This window comes from Myotis lucifugus, unplaced genomic scaffold, assembly GCF_000147115.1.
Source record: "Myotis lucifugus unplaced genomic scaffold, Myoluc2.0 scaffold_390, whole genome shotgun sequence".
Taxonomy (NCBI): Eukaryota; Metazoa; Chordata; class Mammalia; order Chiroptera; family Vespertilionidae; genus Myotis; species Myotis lucifugus.
The window spans coordinates 161,868-175,992 of record NW_005871438.1 but is presented as its reverse complement, the minus strand read 5'-3'; the positions used below and the strand labels follow the sequence as shown (position 1 = coordinate 175,992).

Genomic DNA, 14,125 nt, shown 5'->3' with positions numbered 1-14,125 from the left:
TGATACCTTGCTCTATAAAATAATTGAAGTATATATTGAACAAAAATAGAATCTATAATATAGACTTCTAGTCAAGATAGGTACTCTAGGTAAATTTAGTACTCAAATCCTCCCACAATCATATCAAAATTACAGCTAAACTACAGAACAACCATCATTCACAATGGCCTAAAATCTAGCTGAACAGAAGTCCTACAACTCAGAATATAAAGAAGAAGTAAAATCAAGACTGGCAGAAGGGGTGGACCATGAATGAACCTGTCCCACATTCACATGTGTTGGATAAAAGCCAGGAGGAATATCTTAGATGCAGAATTCCCCCCGGAGGAGCAGGGATCACGGCCCCACACCAGACCCCTAGCCCAGGGTTCCAGTGCCAGGAAGAGAAGTCCCTCATAACTTCTGGCTGTGAAAACCAGCAGGAATTATGGCTGAGTGAGACATGGCTGCTGGAATCCCAGGCAGTTCCTCTTAAAGGGCCCATGCACAGACTTACTCCCTCTGAGCTACAGCACTGGGGCAGCGGTTCTCAACCTGTGGGTTGCGACCCCTTTGGCGGTTGAATGACCCTTTCACAGGGGTCGCCTAAGACCATCCTGCATATCAGATATTTACATTACGATTCATAACAGTAGCAACATTACAGTTATGAAGTAGCAACGAAAATAATTTTATGGTTGGGGGTCACAACATGAGGAACTAACATGAGGGCCAGAAGATTGAGAACCACTGACTGGGGCAAAAGCTTGAAAGGAACTAGGGACATATGAGAATAAATTGAATTATCTGGCATCAGGGCAAGAGCTGGGATGGCAGCTTTCTGCCAGGAAAAAAAGTGCTGGAAGAGGCCATTGTTCCTTTTCTGTAACCCTCACCCCATCCCCCAGAGCTAGCAAGCGGGTGCCATATCTGAGTCTCCATCAACCTGGCCCACACTGTTCGTCCCTCCCTGGTGATTCCCTGAGACCCCCACCCCAACCCAATTTGCAGGCTGACCCAAGCTGTTTCCATATGAATGGCTTGTCTTGGCTCATGCTTCAGACTTTCTTAACCCTTTGAGTGCCAACCAATATCCTAGGAACTATGCTAAAATTGCCAAGGCATTTTTGCTGATTTTACAGCAGTTTAGGGAAAAAATTATGAATTGCAAGTAAATGAAGTTACATATTCAAAAACTTAAGGAAACCTTTACTACATTTGTTTTCATTTTTGACATATATTGTTTGCTGATTGTATTATAAAATACTAGTAGAAAAAATTGCCGATAGCGCTCCCGGCACTTTTGGCGAAAGACAGGAGGAGCACGATCGCGCTCCCCGGCACTCAAAGGGTTATAATCTCTTAAACAAGAAGCATCTGGCCTCTCATTAAGTGTCCCCAGCCCTGACACTAGCAGCAGCTGGTCTTCGTTCAAAACTTGGCCTCACCTGGGCACCTACAAACCCAACACAAGAAGCAGCCATCTAGAGATCACCTTGTAGCTCATGCTGAGTGGCTGCGATGGCCCCAGGCAGAACACATGCAGTGGCTGATCTTAGCCTGTACCTCCTGGGAGGCCCCAGAGTCAGTGCACCTGGTGGATAGATTCAGACCATGCCAAAGCATCACCAAACCACCTCTTTAAACAACACACTCAAGGGGTGGACTCAATGGGCATCAGAGCCCAGATGAAGTAAGTTCACCACCACCAAACCAGCATTACATGAAATGTTAAAAGGTTTTGTGAGTGTGAGGATAAGAAAAAGGCCTCTTTTTTACTTGCTGTAGCCTTCCACAACTTATGAGAATCACCTGGTAATAACCCCCAAGATTGTTAGCTTCTCAGATTCAAACAGCCCTCTGTTCAAATGCTGGCAAGACAAGATAAGCTACTTTCAAGGCTACATTTTTGCATACCCCTCCTCCCTGCCATTTTTATAACTCAGGGATAATTTGCACCAAGAAGTCTCTAGTTAAAAAGTTCCCTTCTCGTCTCCTCTTCAAACAAGCCACTTTGGAACTCTTCATAATTTTTACTCTAAACATGTTTTACTGGCTTGAGAAAAACACTGATAAGACACCTCCCTAGGACATCTGCAGACTATCTCAGCCCCAAATCTCCCTCCCTTCCGTATCACCTAGCAACAGCAGCCATTACCCTTTAAAAGAGCAGGCCACCGTTTATTACCTGCCCTTGTATTGATTAGCAATGCACTGACCCTTTCCCTTCAGAAAAAGTAAAATAAACTTCCTCTCTGCATCTCTTCTTTTAGTTGAGAATTCTAACAGGTCTTCTTGAAGAAGAAGAAGAAGAAGAAGAAGACCAAAAATATGAACAATAAAATGCAAATAAACTCATATTATCAACAATTGAATCTAAAAAGCAAAATATACAAGGAGAACAGAAACAGACTCATAAATATAGAGAATATTTTGACAGTTGCCAGATGGGAGGGGGTTTAGGATATGGGTGAGAAAGGTAAAGGAGTTAAGAACTACAAATTTGTTGGTGCAGAATAGTCATGGGAATGTAAAGTACAGCATAGAGAATATACTAGTAGTCAATAATATTCTTATAACTATGTGTGGTGTCAGATGGTATGAGATTTACTGGGATGATCATTTAGTAAGGTATATGATGTCTAATCACTGGGGTGTACACCTGAAACTAATATAGTATTGTATGTCAACTATAATGGAAACATAAAAAAATGCTTAAAAAAGAAATACCATAAATAATATTGAAAAATAAAAATAAATAAAATATCCTGTAATATTCTGTACCTTAGAGAGTGACTGTTAAGTTAAAATGTCCCTACATAAAAAAGGCTGTCCAATAAGCTTAATATTCAATAATTTATTGTGGGACCTAGTTTATTGCCAATGATCAGAATGAAGTATAGCAAGAAGTCAATTAATTAAGAATTTATCTTTTAGACAACAAAATATTGATACCTTGGCAGGTATCAAATAATTTGAACTTCTAAGGAAATTTATAATTAAGTTTTAAAATGATAAACATTTGTAAGAAAGAAAGTCAGGATTTTAACCAGTTAACTATAGAAGATTATAAATAGTACATAAATACTATGAATAAACAGGTGGTTTCTCAGGGAACAATGAAACAAGTAAATCCTGATTGCAATGTGATAATGTTGACAAATAGATGGGCAGGACTGAGGAAATTATTTTTGTAGGACATGATAAGGAAAGACATGAGGAACGAAGAGCAAGACAATAAATTAGGGAGGAAATAAAAAAGCATTTGTTTAGAGGTAAAAGTTCTCAGAATCCCCAGATGCTTTCACATATAATTGAGTCATTTTACTTTCTCTTCTTTGAAGAGGGTTTAGAGATTATTTTAAGATGTGAGGGCAAATTAAAGTGAAAATTATATGTCCAAAGAATTAGGCATACAAAACAATCACCATCTCCTCTCCATTTTATTTATCACCAAATCTACACCTCCTTCTATATTCTTGATCTTTGTGAATGGTAAAACCACCCATCTAGTTTCTAACCCAGAATCCTTCTTCACACCCTTCTCATATAATCTGTCATCAAATCTTAAAAGCAACTTTCTAAATATTTCTTGAAACTGCCCACTCTTCTAGTTCCACCCCTTCAGTCCATGCTGTGGTTTCCTAAAAGGTTTTGGCTCCAAGAGTCTAATGCCTCCACCCCCACCTACTTGCCACCATGATCTTTTTAAAGTAAAACATTGATCATGGCACTCTACTTAAAATCTCTCAGTGCCACCTCATAGCTTTAGAAAAGTTTAGACTCATGGATCCTGCCTGGTTTTTTAGCTTCATCTTGACAACCCCATACCTACACATTTTGTTCCTGGCAAACTGAACAATACATACTATACTCCATGCCATATTATTCCCTCTGCCAACCAACTTACCTATGTACTTATCACTTGTCTTTTAAACTTTGGTTCACATGAAATCATCTCCTCTAGAATGCCTTCTTTAATCCCTCAGCATGATTTCCATATCTATCTTTTTGGCTCCCATCTTATAGCTTCAGGTCTAAAACATAATCCTGGCCCAGCCCAGGAGGTCATGGTTCAATTCCTGGTCAGGGCATATGCCCGGGTTGCGGGCTTGATCCCCAGTGTGGGGTGCTCAGGAGGCAGACAATCAATGATTCTCTCTCATCATTGATTTCTCTCTCTCTCTCTCTCTCTCTCTCTCTCTCTCTCTCTCTGAAATCAATAAGAATAAAAAAATAAAATAAATTTTAAAAAACCATAATCCTGGTGGATTAGGAGAAAGCCACCCAGGCAATTGTCCTGGAGACCAATCTTTAAGAAAGCATATGTCATTAGGACCATTGCAAAGAGAAAAAATTGTGTTTATCAGTACTGTATGTAGTTAGAAGGACTGCTTTGACAAGCTCTAGAAATCAGGAATATGCTTGAATAGTAATAAATGATTTCTAAACCGCCTTGGAAAGAGCGTGTTTGGGTAGCTTCTGTGTCTTTGTTTTGCTTAGGGTTTGCAAGTTCATAGTCAGAGCTGAGCTGCTTAGGACAACACAGGAGAGGGTATCGTTTGCCCTCAGAGGTCCCTCTCCATTGCTTCCCCTCACTGTGCTAATGGTGTGGTGATCTTTGCAAAACTGTGGTCTCCCCTCTCGCCCAAAACAGAACAAATGCTTAAACATCAGTTTGAAGTGGAACCAAGTATCTAGTTATCTTTCTCGAAGGTACACCATGTTTCTGTCTGGTTCTGATTAGTATATTTATCACATGATCATGTAACAAGTCAAATTCCTTATCTAGATTCTCCATATGCTTCCCAAGGACCAAGACTGAGACCTTTTTAAAAAAATTTTTGTAACAAATCTGAAAAAGGGGCATTTTAGTCAAAGTGTGTGATCTTGAAGTATAATGAACTGACACCCAAAGTTCAATATTTATCTAGCACTGTCCAGAGAATAATGACTCAAGTCAAATAGATAAGAATATTCTGTTCACTAAAGAGGCATTCTTTATTGTGGAATAAGTACAGATAATTTTGAGTGAAAGAGCCTTTAAAACTACCCTTCTCTCTTTGGTTTGACTTCATGTTTACCAAGTAAACTATAGATTGTTCATTTCTTAGATATTAAGGAATAAACAGTCCTAGATGGAAAAGACAAAATCTGTAGTCACTGGAAAAATATATCAGCCATTGTAAGTCAATACATTTACATTCTAGTCTATATATTGCTCTTTTTACATGTGATTAGCAGGAGATAGGATCTCTAAAACTGATCAATTATGTGTACATGAACAAAATTTAACATCTGGACCTCTTACTCTGGTGACTTCATTAAGGTACTGTCACCCTTTCAGAGATCTTGGGAAAATAAAATAATACATATGTTATCATTTTCAAAATTATAAGGCTCCTACACATATTTTTATTCCTTTTTGACAAGAATGACCTGAATATTTCAAAGGATGTTTTAGCTTTGATTTTCTCTCTAAAATAGCATTTCATTTTGGTACTACTTCTGGCCAGTAGAAAGTTCATGGTCTTGTCCTGATTTAAACTAATATTTTCCTTCTCTCTGCTGCCAGTAAAATATTATTATACTCAACTTTTCTCAAGAGAAATATGTTCTGTATTTCTTCATAGTAGCCTACAACACTGAAGGGGGAAAGGGGTACCTTTGACCTGATGAGTCTTTTTTCTGGAAAATATACAAAATACTATTAAAAATGCTATTAAGGTCTTTCAGGATCAAGTTGCATTACTTTAATAGAGAAGAACCCTACACAGATGTGCCATTACAAGAAATGATGTATTTTCTGAAAATGACCCATGTTGACTTGGCAGTTGTTTAAATATTACGTCAATCAATTATATTTAAAATCTCAAGCAGATTGGAAAGTTCAGAAAAAAGGTAATATCAAGGGCAAGTAAAATTATTTTCTGGAAACTTCTGCTACTTGACTTGAGCTTTATAAAATTCAAAACAAATATAAATTATCTTAAATTTTGTTAAATGGCGATATTGAGTCATGTTCCTTGGCCCATGTTGGAATTCAAGAATTTTCAGATTTTAGAAAGGTAATATCATGTATTGCCATATATTTAGTGTAATAGCAGTAAATGGCTCTTTGAAAAAAAAGTTGTGTGTATACATAAGTTTATGACTTTTGCTGATTAAACAATGTATCACAAAATTATAAATAATAATAAAAATACAATACTTTCTTGTAATTTTATATAGCCAATTGATTTTCACAGAATGCATTAATTTTGCCTCTTACATCCATAGCCAACCTATGGTTATGATTTATGAAGGAATGCATTTCAATCATGAATGTTGATTGATATTTTCCTTAACTTAATATTGTGTGTGGAGATAATTGTTCTTTTTCTAGCTTCTTTAACTGTTCATTTCTTTTCATATATATCCATTGATACATAAATATAGACATAAGTAGACATATAAACACATATTAAATATATTTCAGGCCTTACATTTCTAAGTTTTACTGCAGCTGCAAATTTTATGTTGTACTCTCTTATTGTTTAGTTTTTATTTGTCTCTCAAATAGGTTGGATTAAATTATTGATTTATAGAAAAAAATGGTATAGAGGCACTACTTTTGGACCCATTAAACCTCTCCAAATTCCCCAACCTATATTTACCTATTTCAACAATTTTGAAGCATAGCCAGCAAAATATTTACAACTTTTACTTCAATTGAAAAGTAAGTTTGGGAAGACAGGGTTAAACAAAGTTGGACAAATTTCCTTAAAGCAGGATTAATATGCTAATATGCATTGTAAATCTATAAAAAGGAGACATGGGATGTGACATTTTCTAAAACTATTTGACCACATTTTTTTTTCTTGGCTAAAATACTTAGGTCTTATGAAACAATTTTGAGCAGGGGTGGAGAATGTCCGGCCTGAGGGCTATATAAGGCCCAAGAAATCATTTGGTCTGGCCTTGCCAAGATATTAGGGTTGAGTTAATTAAATGTTTGACCAAACATAGCAGGCTAATTTTTAAGTTGATAATTTTGTATGGCCTGAGAATAATGTTATAAATATCCAAATGGCACTGGGCAGAAAAAGGTTCCCCACCCCTGACTTAGAGAGATATTAACTACTCTATAGCACTTGGTATCAATATCACAAATTCTACCTATAATCATCACTTAATACCTTATTAGGCAAAGTTGTTCATTGCAAATAATAGAAGTCACCGCTGAACAAGTTTAAGCTTAAAATAAATTTATTAAAAGATAATTAGACAAAACATTCTCCAAAAAAAGCCAGAGAATCAACTTTAGAGACTAGCAGGAACAATACCCAGGTCACATCAGTGGGTTGCTTTTTGGTACCACTAAAATGGCAGTGTGTTTTTTTTAAGTCACAAACTTACAAAACGGCAGATTAAAAACACCACCAGCAGCAGTACAGTTTGAAACCCAGAAACCAAGTGAGTTACTGCTTACTACTTTAAGAGATTAGGGAACATTGAATATGTGTTTCAGGCTGACTAGCACATAAGGACCCCCAAACAGTTCAAAAGTTAGAAGCACCATTTATCTCTGAAATTGGGGGTAGGTTTGGGGGGAAGTAATATGGAGCTAAAAACAAGATAATTCACTAAAAAATCTGTATAAAAAGCAATTTGGTCTTAAAAACTGTCATTCATACCATATAGCAGGGTGATTGCTGGTTAAGACTATAAATTTATTCTAGCGAGTCTTCAAATGGTGGCATACCAGGCCCAGGTGATGGCAGAAATACGATACTAAAAATAGGGAGAGTTTCCTAAATAAAAAAATCTACATTTTGAGCAACAACCCATAGCCTCTTTCTTTCTGATCTGATTACGGTGTTCTTTTTTTTTTTATGGAGTTTTTTCTTTATTGAGAAACTTAAAGACTTGGATAAAGAAAACCAATTTCTGGGGGAGCGGGGAAGATCAAAACCCACAACAGGAAAAAAAAAAGTTAACACTGTCTGAGCCGTAGCAGAACCCAGAGAATATATTCTTTTAATTGAAAAATTCTAGGTGCTTCATAATTGAACTTTTGATACAAAATGACCTATTAAATTTGCATTTGTGGTTCTTAGTGTTGAGATCCATAGGACAAGCTAGGAAGTCTTCAAACATTGAGCTGAATTTCATGAGGGGTTATTTGGCTTTTGAATCGTTTTTCCCTTGCCTAAGAGGTAGCAGCAGCAACGAGACCCAAGAAGCTGCAGACAAGGCCATTGAGAAGATGAATGGCATGCTTCTCAATGACTGCAGAGTATTTGTGGGCAGATTCAAGTCTCAAAAAGAGCGGGAAGCTGAGCTTGGGGCCAAAGCCAAGGAGTTCACTAATGTGTATATCAAAAACTTTGGGAAGAGGTGGATGATGAGAGTCTGAAAGAGCTGTTCAGCCAGTTTGGTAAGATCTTAAGTGTCAAGGTGATGAGAGATCCCACTGGGAAATCCAAAGGCTTTGGCTTTGTGAGTTACAGAAAACACAAAGATGCCAATAAGGCTGTGGAAGAGATGAATGGAAAAGAAATCAGTGGGAAAGTCATTTTTGTAGGCGTGCACAGAAGAAAGTGGAACGGCAGGCCGACTTAAAACGGAAATTTGAACAGCTGAAGCAAGAGAGAATTAGTCAATATCAGGGGGTGAATCTCTACATTAAGAACTTGGATGACACCATTGGCGATGAGAAGTTAAGGAAAGAGTTTTCTCCTTTCGGATCCATCACCAGGGCTAAGGTAATGCTGGAGGATGGGAGAAGCAAAGGGTTTGGCTTTGTCTGCTTCTCATCTCCTGAAGATACCACCAAGGCAGTCACTGAGATGAATGGATGCATCGTGGGCTCCAAGCCACTGTATGTCACCCTGGCCGAGAGGAAGGAAGAGGGAAAGGCTCACCTGACCAACCAGTATATGCAGCGGGTGGCCGGAATGAGAGCACTCCCTGCCAATGTCATCTTAAATCAGTTCCAGCCTGCAGCTGGTGGCTACTTTGTGCCAGTAGTTCACAGGCTCAGGAAAGGCCTCCATATTACACACCTAAACAGCACAAATGAGACCTAATCCACGCTGGCAGCAAGGTGGGAGACCTCAAGGCTTCCGAGGAATGCCAAGTGCTATCCACCAGTCTGGGCCTCATCCAACTCTTCGCCATCTGGCTCCAACTGCTAATGCTCCGGCCTCTTGTGGCCTCCCTACTACTGCTCAGAGAGTCGGGTCTGAGTGCCCAGACCACTTGGCTATGGACTTTGGTGGGGCTGATTGACAGCTGCCAGTCTGGAGGTGTTCCCACAGATGTGCAGAACTTAGCACCTGGTGCTGCTGTGGCTGCTGCTGGTCCTCGGTCTGTTGCGCCTTACAAGTTTACAAGTATGCCTCCAGTGTCCGCAGCCCTCACCCTGCCATACCACCTCTGCAGGCACCCCAGCCTGCCGTCCGTGTGCAGGGGCAGGAACCCCTGTCCGCCTCCATGTTGGCCTCAGCACTCCCCTTTCCCCCCTCCCCCCCCCACAGGAACAGAAGCAGATGCTGGGCGAACATTTGTTTTCTCTCATCCAAACCATGCATTCAAACCTGGCTGGCAAGATTACGGGAATGCTTCTAGAGTACGGTATTCTTCCCTCCAGGATTCCTTTCCAGGAAATCTAATCAGGCCCAAAGAAGAGCCCTATAGATAGAGTTGAGAGTATCCACTAAAATGACCCAATCAGATTGTCTTATAGTGAAGTCCAATAATTGACAAGTTTCATCAAGGAAATAATTTTCAGTTTCTTACTACTTGAAAATTAAACATAAAAGGATCACCAAACACTTAAGAAATGTATCAATGGAAAAGACAGAAACCAAAACAAAAAGTGGACTTCAAGAGAAACCAAAACAAATTTCAAAAGAACTTTTAAACTGTAATTAAATTTCTTAAAAATATAAAAGATGTTTACATCCTTGAAATAAGACTAGAAAGCTATTAAAATTTTCCAGAGAAAAAAGAGTTGTTGAATATTAAAAACATGATAATGTAAATTAAACTTTCAATAAAAGAGTTAAAAGAGAAATAAAACCCAGAAGTGGAATCCTCCTATAAAGAATGTATGGATAAATTTAAATAATAGGAAAGAAATGGGAAATGGGAAAGAAGGTATTAGAGAATTAGAGGATGTATCAGTTATTTACTATTTAATAACAAGTCACCCCCAAACAATGAATTAAAACAATTTATTATTTTTCATAAATTTGTTGGTTGACTGGGCTCAGCATATAGGTATTCTCCTCTTTTGCTTAGGGCAGTCACATAAGTACATTCTGACTTAAAACCGCTTGTGGCTCTGTAGTCCAAGATGCCCTCTCACTCTCCAGGCCTCTCTCCACATCACCTCTCACTATTGAGTAATCTACTCTAAGCTTATTTACAGAAGAAAAAGAATAAAGAGGAAGTGTCCAATCCTCTTATAGCCTGGGCCTAGATGTCTCAGACATCACCTCTGCCACTTTCTATTGGAAAAGCAACTCATAAGACCAAACCAGATTCCATGAGAAAGATAATAGAGCTCACCTGTTATTGTGAGGCTCAGAATGTGAATAGTGTTTGGAGGGGTTATTGGCCATTGTCTTTATGGTCAATCTTCCATACCACATAAGATGACTTCAGGATTTCCAACATCCCCAAAATAGGAGTTTGAGGAAAAAAGAACAGAAACAGTGAGGAAAGAATAAAAAAGTTAGAAAATAATATATTTTTAAGTTATCAGAACTGAAGGATGTGAATTTCCAGATTGAAAAGGCTTATCAGAGCTCCAATAGCAAAATAAACAAGCAAAAAGACCCATACTAATAAACACTGTCATGAAATGTTAGACCATAAAGAGAATATCCTAAAAGCTTCTTTTAAAAGGTTGTATTTTAAAAATTATCAAATAACAGTAGACTTATCAAAAACAAAAATAGAACCTAAAATATGGTGAAACAATAGCTTCAAAATCCCTAGAGGGAAAAATGACTTCTAACCCATAATTCTATACCTAGAAAAACTATCAATCTTGTTTGAAATGGAATATATTTTTAGACAAGCAATTTCTCAAATAATAACAATCCCATGCATACTATCTCAGAACTACTGGAGGATAGATTCTACCAAAATTAGTAAATAAACGAAGAAAGAGTAAGAAATTGGATCTAACTCAGGAGAAAAATGAAAAGACAATGTGAACAGAAAGGAGATATGCCAGAAGCCAATTCCAGCATGTCATAATTGCAAGAGTTTCATCAAAAGGTTGATGGAACTTGGGGGCTCAACAAGGACTGAGTCACATATGTTGTCACCTGTTGGGAATGGCTGAAGGCATTTCCCCAAACCTGAAAAGGGATGATTGCTTGGCTGCCAGACAGCTCATGGCATCTTAATCTACATGTTATTGCCTCCTAATGGCCAAACACCTGAACAGCCTAGGCTAATTCTCCCCATTCTGACAATGGACTCTGTATAGAAACCCTGACCCTTTGAAGTGTATATCTCTGCCTCGCCTCAGGACAAATTGTGTTAATAAAAAAAGCATGGGGTCCTGAGAGGAGGAGATCTTAGTTTCCTTTAAACTAGGCTCCTCTAACCCCAAATGCCTTTCAAAATTATATTTCGTCTCTGGACTGTTTAATCTATGCACAGCTTTCTCCAGATTCCAGAACTCTTCTAGATGCCAGATCAAGAACCCCGGCAGAGATAACTAGAGATCCATGGTTAATAGTTGTGTAACAGCTCTAGAGATCAACCAATTTGCTTTGGAATAGGAAAACAGATGGCTCCAAAAGGGTATCTTTAAGAAGCTAAGCAAATGAAATAAATATAATTATGAACTCCAAAATTAAAACAAAATCAAAAGTTATAATACATAATATAATTTAGCTGTGAATAATATTTATAGTTGTAATAATGCAAACACTAATACTGATCTAACCCAAAATGATAACATATCCATATTGAGAGGCTAGATGGTAAGGAAATGAATGGTTAGTGGGGCAGGACAGTGGAAGTAGGAGAAATATCTTTTATACAAGAATGTAAACAGATAATATCTAAAGCTAAAATTCAGATTAGCAGTTAAGCATGTTATCAAGAAATAAGAAAAAATTCCAGAGCAAACAGCTGATTTGAAAGTGGGTATGAGAAAGATAAATACAGGGGATCGCTGATTCATTGTAGCTTTTTAAAACTATTGTATTTTGAAAACTAGGTGTATATATAACTTTTTTAAAACATAATTTTAAAATAACACACATTTCCATTGATGGGAATATTAAATGGTGCAGTTGCTATGAAAAACAAAGTTAAAATAGAATTATATAATCCAGCAACTCCACTTCTGAGTATATATTCAAAAGAATTAAAAGCAGGATCCTGAGGAGATATTTGTACACCCAAGTTTATAGCAATAGCCAAAATGTAGAGCCAACCCAAATGACCATCAATGGATGAATGCATAAACAAAATGTGGTACAACATGAATGGTAACTTGAGGACACTGTGCTGAGAGTCACAAAAAGTTAAATACTGTATGATTCCACTAATATGAGGTATCTAGATTAGTCAAACTCATACGAACAGTAATAAGAAAAAAACACTCACAAAGCCCTGCTAGGTAGCTCATTTAGTTAGAGCATCATCCTGGTACACCAAGGTTATGAGTTTTATCCCTGTCAGGGCACATACAGAAAACAATCAATGAATGCATAAATAAGTGGAACAAGTCAATGTTTCTCTCTCAAATAAAAATACTCTCACAAGGATACCATTAAGTTTATTAGATGGTATTAAATTGACTACTTTTAGGACTTAACAAATATGAGGAATTATTTAAAACAATTCATTATGAATCATGTAATTTAAAATTATAATTTCCCCGAATATTTACATAATTTAACCCGTATTAGTAATTCTGCATTTTATAGCCACTAAAGCATCTTATTGAAGTCTATAATGATAACTGAAAAAGTAATGCCACATCTGCATAATTTCAGTGCAGTGACATCTCTAGACAATTGTTATTGCCAGTTAGATGAAGAAAGTCACAAGAACTCAGAACGAGAGCTTAAAAAGAAAAATAGCTAACTTGAGCAATGCAACCTTCTCTAGGAAACAAACTCAAATTTTGTATGTAGGGCTTCAGTCAAAATATTACCAATTGATCAGAGTATTGCTATACATTATACAATTTGATTTCTTGTTTTTGACAGGTACCTTTCCCAAGACACTGGCAACTTTCTTGACTTTGTGTAATTGTTTTTTTTAATCAGAGGAGCTTATTCTAACTTCGATTTTGAAGGAGGCTATTTGTTTTCAAAGTTTCAAAGAATTAAAACTAACAATTTTATGGTTGTGGAGTACACAGATGGGGCTCACACAAATAGTTATTCTGTAGGTTCTATTCATGTTCCTTGATTGAGACAAAAACTACTATTTATGTTTCTATGGATTGAGGTTCACATGAAAACAGCTCTTTTTCACTACCATTAAATAGTCTGAATTATAAAATTTTTATAAAGGATTTCATGGCTTTTAACAGTATTTGCTCCAACTATTTTTGAAAGTGAATTGCTATAAAAACCTCATATGAAACAATTTACCTATTTCAAAACTTTATTTTGATGGAAACATATATTACAATTTTCATTAATAATTTAAAAATCTAATTTCTTCTTAAAAATCTTACAAATTCACTATATTTGTAACATTTAAAAATAATTTAAAAGGTAGTAAAACCTAGAAATTATAACCATAGCCTAAAAATTGATCATTTTCATTTCATAAACCATAAATTTTTATTTTAATAATAAGTTATGAAATCCATTCTTACATGTCATTAGAATGACAAATGTTTGGAAGTCCATATTCATTAGCCTTCAAGACAAATTTTTAAAAAAAACAGTATGCCTATTGGATACAAGAACAGATAAAAACCAGACAATCTAAATGTCCATTAACTGTTAAATGGATAGATTGTGCTACTCATACAATAGAATATTATATAGTAATAAAAATTCATGAACTGTGGCTTCATTCATCTGGGTGGATGAATTTTAAAGTTTTTCAGCAAAAGGTGATGGAAGCATACATACAGTATGACTCCATTTATATAACACTTAAAAGGATG

General features: G+C 36.7%; 1 pseudogene; it reads left to right on the top strand.

Moving 5' to 3' along the window:
- Nucleotides 1-8,038: 8,038 nt before the first annotated feature.
- On the top strand, nt 8,039-9,635 carry LOC102441057 (annotated as a pseudogene).
- Nucleotides 9,636-14,125: the final 4,490 nt, after the last annotated feature.